This window comes from Aquarana catesbeiana, linkage group LG11 (assembly GCF_042186555.1).
Source record: "Aquarana catesbeiana isolate 2022-GZ linkage group LG11, ASM4218655v1, whole genome shotgun sequence".
Lineage (NCBI taxonomy): Eukaryota > Metazoa > Chordata > Amphibia > Anura > Ranidae > Aquarana > Aquarana catesbeiana.
The window spans coordinates 49045840-49059183 of record NC_133334.1 but is presented as its reverse complement, the minus strand read 5'-3'; the positions used below and the strand labels follow the sequence as shown (position 1 = coordinate 49059183).

General features: G+C 44.2%; 1 protein-coding gene across 3 annotated transcripts in view; it reads right to left on the bottom strand.

Moving 5' to 3' along the window:
- DGKZ (diacylglycerol kinase zeta) overlaps positions 1-13344 on the bottom strand; it is a 337944-nt gene that overhangs the window by 231247 nt on the left and 93353 nt on the right. The gene's annotated exons all lie outside the window — the stretch shown is intronic.

The window sequence follows — 13344 nt, the reverse complement described above, 5'->3', positions numbered from 1 at the left end:
CCTCTGAGTCAATAGTTTGTAGAACCACCTTTCACTGCAATTACAGCTGTGAGTCTTTTTTGGGGATGTCTCTACCAGCTTTGAACATCTGGAGAGTGAGATTTTTGCCCATTCTTATTTGCAAAATAGCTCAAGCTCTGTCAGATTGAATGGAGAGCGTCTGTGAACAGCAATGTTCAAGTCTTGCCACAGATTCTCAATTGGATTTAGGACTGGGCCATTCTAACACATGAATATGCTTTGATCTAAACCATTCCATTGTAGCTCTGGCTGTATGTTTAGGGTCGTTGTCCTGCTGGAAGGTGAACCTCCGCCTCAGTCTCAAGTCTTTTGCAGACTCTAACAGGTTTTCTTTTAAGATTGCCCTGTATTTGGCTCCATCCATCTTCCCATCAACTCTGACCACCTTATCTGTCCCCGCTGAATGAAGAAAAGCATCCCCACATTATGATGCTGCCACCACCCTGTTTCACGGTGGGGATGGTGTGTTCAGGGTGATGTGCCGTGTTAGATTTTAGCCACACTTAACGTTTTGCTTTTAGGCCAAAAAGTAAAATTTTGGTCTCATCTGACCAGAGCACCTTCTTCCACATTTGCGGTGTCCCCCACATAGATTCTTATGGCTTTCTTTCAACAATGGCTTTTTTCTTGCCACTCTTCCATAAAGGTCAGATTTGTGGAATGCACGACTAATAGTTGTCCTGTGGAGAGATTCTCCCACCTGAGTTGTGGATCTCTGCAGCTCCTCCAAAGTTACCATGGACCTCTTGGTTGCTTCTCTAATTAATGCTCTCCTTGTCCGTCCGACCTGTCAGTTTAGGTGGACGGCCATGTCTTGGTAGGTTTGCAGTTATGCCATACTCTTTCCATTTTTGGATGATGGATTGAACAGTGCTCCATGAGATCCTCAAAGCTTGGGATATTTTTAATAACCTAATTCTGCTTTAAAACTTCTCCACAACTTTATCCCTGACCTGTCTGGTGTACTCCTTGGCCTTCATGATGTTGTTTGTTCTCTATGGTTCTCTAACAAAACTCTGAGGGCTTCACAAAACAGCTGTATTTATACTAAGATTAAATTACACTCAGGTGGACTCTATTTACTAGTTAGGCGACTTCTGAAGGCAACTGGTTCCATTGGATTTTAGTTAGGGGCTATCCAGGTATGGATACAAATGCACACCACACTTTTCAGATATTTATTTGTAAAATATTTTGAAAACCGTTTATCATTTTCCTTCCACTTCACAATTATGTGTCAATTTGTGTTGGTCAATCACATGAAATACATTTTTTGTAACATGACAAAATGTGGGAAATGTCAAGGGATATGAATACTTCCTAAGGCATTGTACACCAAAAGTATGTGGACACCCCTCCAAATTATTGAGCTCAAGCTTAAAGTGGTTCTAAAGCCTTAAGTTTTTTTTTTCTTTTAACCCCAATGCATTCTCTACATTAAGTTAAAAAAAAAAAAAAAAAAAAAAAAAAAAACTTCCGTGCAGATAATTACTCACCAGCTCCCTCGTTTACCTACCTGAGCCTGATTTCGATCCAGTGCTGTGCCCGAGAGTAGCAGTTCTTTCTGCTCTTGCCCTCCTCACTGGGCAGATGGATAGCAGCGGTTACAAGGGAGTGGGGCCAAGCCATGCTGTCTGTGTCTATAGGCACAGGCAGTGTATTTTAGGATAAAGTATGCACAAGTGCCCCCACAGGAAGTGGAATCCCATGGGAGCACCCACTAAAGAGATGGAGGCAGAAGTGCTGGCAGGAGACCCCAAAAAAGGCATATCAGGCATGCTCTCTGCTGGAGCCCCGAGGGCCATTTGGACATGGTTGCATCACTGCTTCTGCTTAAGTTGATGTGCAATACTCTGGCCCTCAGTTTAACCTACTGTTTTTCACACACTGTCTCGTTCATTTTATGTCTCCTGTGGTCACGCAATGCCTTTTCTTCATAATTGGTGTTGGCGGTCAGGTGGGGATCTGTTGGTGATTGCTCGGTTCATTAAACATCAGTGTCTCTCAAATCCCCCGAGGAAGCCATTACTGGCGAAACATGTTGGGAATATACACTATTTGTATATAATTTGTCTCAATTGTTTGTGTTTTTACTATATATCAATTAAAGTTTATAAATTTATACGTTGATGGATTTTGTCCTTAGCACCGTCATAATCCCATCATCATTTTACTCTATTCTTACAATTAGTTTAAGTTAAGCTAAAATCAAAAACATGAAAATCAGCACAAGGGAAATAACTTACAGTTAAGCTTGGTTCACACTATGAATCGCACAGGAACGGAACATTCCTGTGCAATTCATATGCGATTCAGTGCGGTACGATTTGACTGCATTGCACTAAAGAAGTGCATGCACCTTTTTGACCCGCACCGCAACTGGATCGCATGGTCATTTTGTACTATGTGATTCAGTGCAGGCAAACGCACTTCATTTGTGACCTGCATTTAGGGTGTCATTAACTTTGTATTGACACCCACAGCAGATCGCAAGGGCAGTGCGATTTGCATGCAGTGGGGGAAATGCGCACAGATCACTGCGTTTCCTGCACCGCATAAGTGTGAATCTAGCCTTAGTGTGATATGTATCTTGTGCCGATTCTTTATCATTTAGGAGGCTATCATTCTAAAACACAGAGACTGGCCTGGAGCTGTAAGTTGGGCTGCGCATGAACAGCTCAATTTACAGCACCAGAGAAGGCAGTGAGCAAGCAGATAGGAGCATTTTATTTCAGTAGAGGCAGTCCATGTCTCTTCTGCAATAAAAGCCTGCCTGCTTGCTGTTGGCTACAGCGGAACTTTAGTTCCGCTTTAAAACTAGGTTCACACTGCTGCAATAGGATTTGGATCTGCCTTTCAGTGCGATTATGTAGTCCTACTTAGGTGCAACTTGATAAGGTCTGAATGTTCTATGGGGCCAAAATTGCACTGGAATCACACCAAAGTAATACAGGAACAAACAATGTGATTTCCATTGTCATGCGATTCTGTGCAACTCAAGTCGCATCTAAAATGGCACTAGTGCGAACCAGGCCTAACTTTGGTATTCAGTGGTCCTGCATTGTATGCGAGGATTCTAAGGGCCGGCCCACATCCCAGAAATGTCAGAAGGGGAGGAATAAGTAATTCATTTTATTCATCATCCCCTAAACAGAACAAGTATTTAACCCGCGCTGCATGCCAGTATCCGAAACAATGTCGGTGGCACCCTTTTAGTCATTATTGGTAAGGCACAGGAAACCTGTAACTGTAGAAAATTGGAGGGTTATTTTTATCTGCCTTCAGTTCCAATTATATTCAATCCAGCTATTAAAATGACCCAAACTCTGGAATATATGTGAATAAGTGATGAGATATCTATCCAATAGGGACAATGATGAAGACAAAAAAACACATTTGTTAGCAAAGTGTCTTCCTGTCTAGATGACAACATCCCCAACCCCCTCCCCAGTACTTATTAAAAGGAGGGGAAAAAGAAGTAAAACCTCCCCAATAGGGGTCACAGACAAAAATAAACTTGAATAACCAGAAATGTTAAAAAAATGTTAATGAAGCCAGATTCACTCGCCTGGTCTGATGGATGTTGGACCGTATGAAAAGCTTGATATGAAAGGGGCCAGAAAACGCCTCCACGTGGACAGACAGAGAAAAAATGCCACAGAAAGACCAGACAATAGGGTGCAAATGCACCTCGATCTAGACACGCTCCTCAAGCCGTCGCCGCGCTGTGCGCCTCGACAGCCGCGGCGGCATGAGAAGCGCGTCTAGATCGAGGTGCATTTGCACCCTATTGTCTGGTCTTTCTGTGGCATTTTTTTCTCTGTCTGGCCCTTTTCAAATCAAGCTTTTCATACGGTCCAACATCCATCAGACCAGGCGAGTGAATCTGGCTTCACCGCCCCATTACTGTAGGGTGTGTTATGTCCACTCTCTCTTGATGCTGCGGTCATTGAGGTATCAATACTATAAGTTGTTTGATGCATGCCGAGCTGCCTTGAAGAAGCAGATAAGAAGTCTGCGAAACGCGTCGGATTTCTGCATATACAAGCATCTGTTGTACCCTGTGTATTGAGTATCAACTATGGTCGAATAAGTTATGACCAAATGTTATTGCTTTATTGATTATTGGTCTACTTCTGTGACCAAATGTCATTATTGTAAACTTTTAAACTGATTAACTTTTGTAATAAATTTAATAATTTTCATGAATACTATTTTGTTGTTGTGCTTGCCTCGGTGACAGTTCTATACACATGCCTAAATATCCCACCATCTTATGAGGGAGTGGTGTGCTCTCTCCCATTTATTTTATATTCATCAGGGATGTGGATATGTTTGACTGCCTCTAGAAACTGTCCAACGCACTGTGTGTGTAATATATATATGTATATGTTATACTTGCCTGCTCTGTGCAATGGTTTTGCACAGAGCTTTGCCCCGCCCCCAACTCACTTGTCATAAGGTAAGGTAAAAAAGTAAAAAACCTGAACTAAAACCACTTTAACTCTTCTCTAATTTATCCTAAGCTGAGAAAAAAAAAAAAGGAACACCAAAATCGGAGCTATAGAAAAACGTTGCTAAGCTCTATTTTTATCTAAAGTGGCTACATAACATAAGCTGTGTAATTTTAGAAGTACTGCAACCCATTCTGTGAAAACAAACGCCTTTTTCTTTAGTCGTTCCGTGCTTTTAATTGCAAAGCAGACATCCGAATCTGAATATTTAAAGTGAAACTCCATGCAAAAGGTAAAACTTTTCAAACTTCCCATTGGCTTTTTTTATGCTTTCCTTCAGTTCTAAGTATTACCTTTTGATCCTGCCAGTGGTGCTGCTGCAGACTCTTTTCCTACATTGGGCTCAGGACACCACAATACCGCTGCTGAATTTGCAGCATTGCTGTCCCTCTGCTCTCCATCGCTGCATTTGACTAAAGCCTCGTACACACGGTACGATTGTTGGCAGGGTATGGTCTGTTGACAGACTGTTGTCCTAAAATCTTACAGTTAGTACACTCCTTTTGACAATTGTTGTCCAATTTTCCGCCAACAAATGTTGGATGGTAGGCTAGTAAATTTTCGGCGGACATCGGTTCAACGTCAGATTTTCGTATGGTCAGTACACAAATCCATCACACAAAAGTCGAACGTACAAACACGCATGCTCGGAATCAATGCTCACCAAACACGAAATTAGCTGAAGGGGCCCAAAGGGTGGCGCTCAAGAGCGGAAATTCCTCGTAGTACGTCGTTCCTGTTTGTGGCACGACAATTTGTGTAACATTAGTATGCAAGACAAGATCCTGGCACACGCCCTTTTGACAAAACTCAGACTCTCGGTTGGCCAACAATCGTCCTGTGTGTACGAGGCTTTAGTCAGCAGTCTCCAAACTACAGCCTGCTGCAAGATTTTTATTGTCCCTCTGATGTAAGAGGGGACTCCTCCAATGTAAGAGGGACTTTGCTAAGAACTCTAATTTAAGGGGAGACTTTAATAAGGACTGATGGGTTCAAATTTATTTGGAGTTTTGCTGCTTTGTTTTATTGATTTTTTTTTTAAGTTGTTCTAAATCAGTGGTCTTCAAACTGTGACCTGTGGGCCCTTTGCTTTCCTTTATCCAGCCCTTGAGGGACCATTCCATCCACAGACACCAATAATAGGACACTATACCGCCCACTGACACCAACGACGGGGAACCATTCCTCCCACAGACACGAACGACGGGGAACCATTCCTCCCACAGACACGAACGACGGGGAACCATTCCTCCCACAGACACGAACGACGGGGAACCATTCCTCCCACAGACACGAACGACGGGGAACCATTCCTCCCACAGACACGAACGACGGGGAACCATTCCTCCCACAGACACGAACGACGGGGAACCATTCCTCCCACAGACACGAACGACGGGGAACCATTCCTCCCACAGACACGAACGATGGGGAACCATTCCTCCCACAGACACGAACGATGGGGAACCATTCCTCCCACAGACACGAACGATGGGGAACCATTCCTCCCACAGACACGAACGACGGGGAACCATTCCTCCCACAGACACGAACGACGGGGAACCATTCCTCCCACAGACACGAACGATGGGGCACCATTCCTCCCACTGACACCAACGATGGGGCACCATTCCTCCCACCGACACCAACGATGGGGCACCATTCCTCCCACCGACACCAACGATGGGGCACCATTCCTCCCACCGACACCAACGATGGGGCACCATTCCTCCCACCGACACCAACGATGGGGCACCATTCCTCCCACCGACACCAACGATGGGGCACCATTCCTCCCACCAACACCAAGGATGGGGCACTATTCCTCCCACTAGAACCAATGATGGGGCATGGTTTACTCCTGCCCATGCTGCAAAGTGAAACACAGAGACCCAGTGATGACATCACTGAGTCTAGGTAGGGTATGTAATGAAAATGGAAAGTTTTTATTTAAGAAATTGCATTATTGATGAGAGAAAATGAGAAAAGCAAAAGGAACAAGGGGGTGGGGGGGTACAAGGCAAGGGAAAATATAAGCCAATTAGACTTCAGGTTTAAATTTGACCATCAGGTTTAAATTTAACCATCACATTATATCAGGAAAGAAAAGTCGTTCAATGTCCGGGTAGAATATTTTTCAGATAAAAAAAAGAAGTCAATGCAACCCAGATCACTGATTGTGGGAGTACAATGCTCCTGGTTGTTCTGTGCCAGTTTGTGGACACAGCACGCAGCTTCTAAGAGATAATATGCCAACTTCAAAGGCACAATGTAATGGCCCTCTGTGCCTTTTATTATAGTGCCTTATCATATGACATACTTGGTTTAATTCTATCTAAGTTAAAGAGCTTTCCAATGTTCTCAGAAGGTAATATACATGTGTGTATATGGAGCCCTGCCTCCTATAGTGATTAAAGGGTCAATCCACTCAAAACGAATATTTCAGATTTTGGAGAACTAAACCATCGGTTTCTTTTGTCTCCCAAGGACTCTATAGGGGAGGTTTCTGTGTTGAGTTCTTGAGTTTTTTTTTTATTTATTTAGTAAGGTATTTTTCTTATTAAAAGGGCTCATGCACACAGGCATATGGTTTACGCCTTGTGCACATGGGCATAATTAAGAGTACACCCTTGCAAAGGCCATGTTTGCCTGCACAGATGTTCTGGGCATCCCTGTGCAGGAAGTCCCATTCATTTCACGTGGGATGCAGCAGCTGCAAGGACACAGCCGCTGCGCACAACTTGCCCGCAGTGCTGGTATATGGCCCTTTGGCTGGGTTCACACATATGCGAATTGGATGCGGGGTTTCCCGCAGCATGGTCTGCACCAACTCTGTTATCTAAAAGGAAATTGATTTTCATTATAGTGGAAATCCCATTTAATCTACTCTCACGGCTGGCATTGGAATGTCCCAAGTCCAAACCGTCCACCGGAAAGTATATGACACATATTCTGCCCAAACCCCCCCCCCCCCAAGGCACACAGCATTGACAACCCAGTGACAGCACATTTTCCCATAAAGCACCATTTTCAGCTTGCCCTGTGTCTCAGACACGTCATACTTTAATACAGTCACATGGTCAGTTAGATCTGGCCCCTATAGGGCTATAAGTTCCCACCAGTGACAGGACTACTATTGTCCCCAGGAGAGAATCTCCCCTGACCCTGGAGCAATTTTTCACTTTACTTCCTTTGTATCTCTGTAACAGGAAGCAAAGGAAAACCTCCACTATGGTACACCAACAGCAAAAACTGTTCCCTACTTTGTTAATATTAAGAAAAAGTAACAGGTTTGGCTATAAATACACTTCCAGACTTCTGATGAGGGGAGAGGCAATTTTGTGGGGACTTTGTTTTTTGTGGTCAGCAATTCTTCCTTGTAACACTGGGGTCATTGGTTTTAATCAGGGAGTGTTTATAGCAGCCTTTATCAACATTTTAACCCCAAGGAGATGTCAATACAGTTTTCAGATCTCAGAGAATGTGTGTTAAAATCAGGGGTCAGTGAATGTTCCTTACATTGGTGGTCAATGGGAAGAATGTTCTTTACATTGGCGATTCTTGATTTTGACCATCAAATGTAAGGAGAGAATGCTCCCTACATTGGCGATCAGTGGGAAGAATAGTCCTTACATTGGTGGTCAGTGGGAAGAATGCCCCTTACATTGGTGGTCAGTGAGAAGAATGCTCCCTGCATTGGCAATCAGTGGGAAGAACGCTCCCTACATTGGCAATCAGTGGGAAGAACGCTCCCTACATTGGCAATCAGTGGGAAGAACGCTCCCTACATTGGTGGTCAGTGTAAAGATTACCTTTTATATTGGTGGTCAGTGAGAAAAATGCTCTTTACAGTGGGGGAAGGAATAATATCCCTTATATTGGTGGTGAGTGGAAAGAATGTTCCCTAATTCAGGTCAGTGGGAAGAAAACCCCTAACATTGGTGGTCAATGTGAAGAATTTTCCTTACATTGCTGGTCATTTAGAAGTATACCCCTTACAATGGCGGGCAGTGGGAAGACAACCCCATACATTGGCGGGCAGTGGGAAGACAACCTTATACATTGGCGGGCAGTAGGAAGACAACCCTATACATTGGCGGGCAGTGGGAAAACAACCCTATACATTGGTGGGCAGTGGGAATATAACCCTATACATTGGTGGGCAGTGGGAAGACAACCCTATACATTGGCGGGCAGTGGGAAGACAACCCTATACATTGGCGGGCAGTGGGAAGACAACCCTATACATTGGCGGGCAGTGGGAAGACAACCCTATACATTGGCGGGCAGTGGGAAGACAACCCTATACATTGGCGGGCAGTGGGAAGACAACCCTATACATTGGCGGGCAGTGGGAAGACAACCCTATACATTGGCGGTCAGTGGCAAGACAACCCTATACATTGGTGGGCAGTGGGAAGACAACCCTATACATTGGTGGGCAGTGGGAAAACAACCCTATACATTGGTGGGCAGTGGGAAAACAACCCTATACATTGGTGGGCAGTGGGAATATAACCCTATACATTGGTGGGCAGTGGGAAAACAACCCTATACATTGGAGGGCAGTGGGAAAACAACCCTATACATTGGTGGGCAGTGGGAATATAACCCTATACATTGGTGGGCAGTGGGAAGACAACCCTATACATTGGTGGGCAGTGGGAAGACAACCCTATACATTGGTGGGCAGTGGGAAAACAACCCTATACATTGGTGGGCAGTGGGAAGAATGTCACACCTACAGACAGCTAAAAAAAAAAAAAGTCATTGGTGTCATGCTGCTGGCTCTGTCAAATGGTGTTCAACCCAGAACTATGTAGGCACCATCAGATGGAAGGTGTGTCAGCCATAGCTCAAGGATCCCCCAGCAACCTATAGAGGAACTTTGGTTGAGAACGGCTGGTTTACAGAGACATACAGATCTAGTGAGATACATTTACAAATATGTATATGCAATACAATACAAAATGTGAAAGTCTCATTACTGGAAATATAATACAGATCCCCTTCAAACAGAACTCACAGAGCATGATTTAATCAAAATGAAGAACGACCCTCAAAAGCACAGTAAGCTACAGCAACCGAACAGAAGCCATCTTCCACCGATCCAGCTGCTCTGATTTCATGTGAAATCTAATTAGGTCTCTAAACACACCACACTTAGCATTTTCCTTATTAAAAAAGCCCAACCTTATTAAAGCCAAACCGGGAAAAGGGCACTTGGTTAGCAGTTCAGGGATGAGATGAAGAAATGGGTTTCCAAGTCAATCTGTTGGCGTCTAACAATGTAATGCCAAGTTCTGTGCAGATGCAGCCATTTTCAGTAATCATCCCTGGCATCCAGGCACAAAGATTTAGGATTGACCATACAAGCTACAATCTTAATGTACAATCTCCTTTACATCTACCTTGTGTAGTTGGTTAGACACAGATCAAAGCAGTTCTTCACCCTAAAAAAAAAAAACATATTTTCCAATGTGTTCTCCCCCGTCCCTCTCTCACATTTAGATATTTGCAACACAACATTTGCATCTTTCTGGTCTAGGCAAGAATGACATTCCCCTCCAGGTTTTGCATATTCGCAGATTTGCTGCAGGGCTTCGGGTTGTAGCAAAGCCCTGTGGCTTCCAGGCATGCAGAAAGACGAAACTTGCATATCTCAACATTTGGCATGTCTGTGCATATGTGGAAACCCAGTGCGCACAGATGTGCTGCAGGGCAGAGCCTCTCAGTACATCTGTGCATGCGCCAGACTGGGGCAAGCCATAAATGATTCGATTTTCTTTCAGTTTTAAGGAAAGAAAAATCGCTCAAATCCCTTCCACAGCACTATTGCTTCTTGCCAGTGGGGAGTCTTCCCGGCCAGCAGAACACAATGATTAATGCTAGCGGCTATAGTCATCGTCAGTAATCGCATTAAAAAAAAAAAAAAAAACACAGGATGGTTATACCGAAGCTGATTAATGGAACAACTTGGGTACAACCAGCCTGCCCATAGATGGCCTGAATCTCGGCTGGTCCCTGCTGAACCAGCCAAGATTCAAGGCTGGCTTAACATGGATGGCGGGGGGGGGGGGGGGGGGGGGGTGGTGTTGCGTTGCAAAAGATAAAGCGACTAAAGTTCCTCTTTAAATCCAGCTTTAAGCAGGCCCTCACATGGCATAATTTGATAAATCTACAGGTGATTTTACACAGATTCTTTAATCAGATTGGTGCTTATATGGCCAGCTTAATAGAAACCTATCATAAAAGATGCTATAGCTTATTTTTGAACGTTCCATGACTGTCATCGTCATCCTGGTTTCAATATTTAGTGAGATACTGACCCAGAACCAGCACACGTACGTCTGGTGCCCCGATGTCTACCATGTCCATGTCTGTTCCGGTTTAGTAATCATGCATGCATTTCATAAATAAGCCAGCATTAGCAACTGCCATGCTTCTGTCCTGATACTTTTAAAAGAGATGAATATGCAGACTGTCATTGCCAACCTTCTTCTGAAAATTCTAGTTGCCTGGCTGTTATAGTGATCCTCTGGCCCCAGTAGTTTCTTTATCCCTGACATGGAACAAGTAAACAGATCACCTGCATACTCGTTCCTGACGTGTGACCCTATTAAAAGGCAGAAGGTTAGAATGACAGCTAAATGGCATTTTCAGCAATGGCAGCCTCTTCTGTTTCTCTAATAACAGGTCGCCTTTATGAGCAATCCTACACATCTCTCTGCTATAAATGCAAGACTGAGCACTAAAAAGGCAGAATTTCCACAACGGCAGGTATTTTTTATCATTATTAATTCTTTAGTGTTCCAGTCAGCAATATAACACTGCAATCTTAGATTTCACAGATTAAAAGTGATTCTATTTTGGAGTAAGGAAAAGGTTAAAACCCCTCTTGGTTTTTTTTGCCATCTGTGTTTCATTAGGGAGACTTGCCTTCACTTCCTGTCCTGTAGACACAACAGGATATGAGTGGAAATCTCTCCAAAGTGAGACAGTTGTCACTGAAATGAGTGTCTCCATTGGAATATTTCCCCTCTATTCCTGTACGGGTGGCAACTCAAAATTTTTGATTTACCCCTCACGTTCGTTCCCGGTGACATTGGCGATCATTTATATTAGAGAGAGTGAATCTCACTAATGGAGATACAAACAACAGCAACAAATAGGAGACGTCCCTTACATTGATAAGATATCTTCTAATTTTTTTTCTGACTCGCCAGGACAGGAAGTGAGGCTAAATCTCCCTAATAAGTTAGCATAAAAAAAACGGACAGCTGTTTAACCCTCTTCTACTCTATCCAAATTGAAAAAAAACGGGCCACATTCACTTTTGCTCAGCAGGTGATCCGTCCGCTGACTCCCTCTGCTGAGCGGAGTGGCTAGAGGACAGGTCCGTGCCCGCTTATGCAGAGCAGACACAGACACAACCCGCTCTGTTCTATAGACAGCTAGATGTAAACAGATCAGCTGTCCATTTACACCTAACTACTGCCCTCTGATCCAATCTGGCCAGCCAGATGGGAACAGATCCCCTTCCATTTTTTTTTTTTTGCTAGATTGGATCGGACCCAGAGGTAGCCGAGTGCAAATGGACTGAAGTCTGTTTACATCCAGTGCTCTATAGAGGAGAATGGAGGGCCCAATCAGACTTCTCATGTGAAAGGGAATCCCTTCCACAGCACTATATGACCAATCAATGAATCCCTTTCATTCCTGTCCCTGAGACACAGCAGGACATTACAGAAGATCTCACCAAAGCAAGGGGATAACCATTCATAGCTGTCACTATAACAGATATATCTCCACTGGGATTCCCCCTCACCTCCTGTTCCAATGACAACTTAAAATGTTGGCTTTTCTATTAACGTACCTTCATTACTGGAGGCAGTGGTCACCAGGCCTAATAGTGAGGTTGAATCTCCCCAGCGGGGACACAGACAGCAGTGAAAATCTGATAAGGGTTCTAGGGGGAGTCATACATGTATTGATTTCACTCATTCTCTCTAACCCTATGTTCACATCTCTGCGGGTGGTTGCGCACTCGCTGTAAAAACGCACTGCTCTGTGGAAATACGTGGGGCTGTCATTCATTCTGAATAGCACCCCCATGCATGTAAAAATTGCAGTGCATGTGCCGCAACCATTCCATGCGGGCTGCATTTTTTAAAAGGTGCACCTTTTTTTTATTTTTTTTTATTTTTTACAGAAACGCAAGCAATGAATGAGCTGCCATGCCCACGCAAACGTAGCATGCAAAAATTGCGGATATGTGAACCTAGGGTTACAGACTCCTCCATTCCAAGCCTAAGTTAACATATGTGCGATGCGGGAACCAGCACGATTACAGCGCTGGTTCCCGCATCACATTTCACCTGCAGGCAGTTCACACTGCCCTCTGCGAACCGCTGCGGGTGCCAATACATTGTTAATGACACCCCCAGATCGGTTCACAGATCGCAGTGCAAACTGTGAACTCGCACATGAATCAGATCGCATGGGTGAGAATGCCCATGCAATCCGATTCTAGTGCAGAGAAAAAAAAAAGTCCCTGCTTTTTTTTTTTTGTGCGAATCCAATGCGAGTTCAGCCATACAACTGTATGGCTGAACTTGCACTGCACAGACATCGCATGCGATCGGCCCCCTTCGGTGCGGGTGCGAATTACATGCGAGGTCTGAGAACGCACATACGTGAACCTAGGCGAAATGTGATGGATGAAAGGATCTCCCCTGCCGGACATTGTATTCAGACAACCACAGCATCCGCAGCGATTGAATCCCCAAACAGTGACTGCATCAAAATG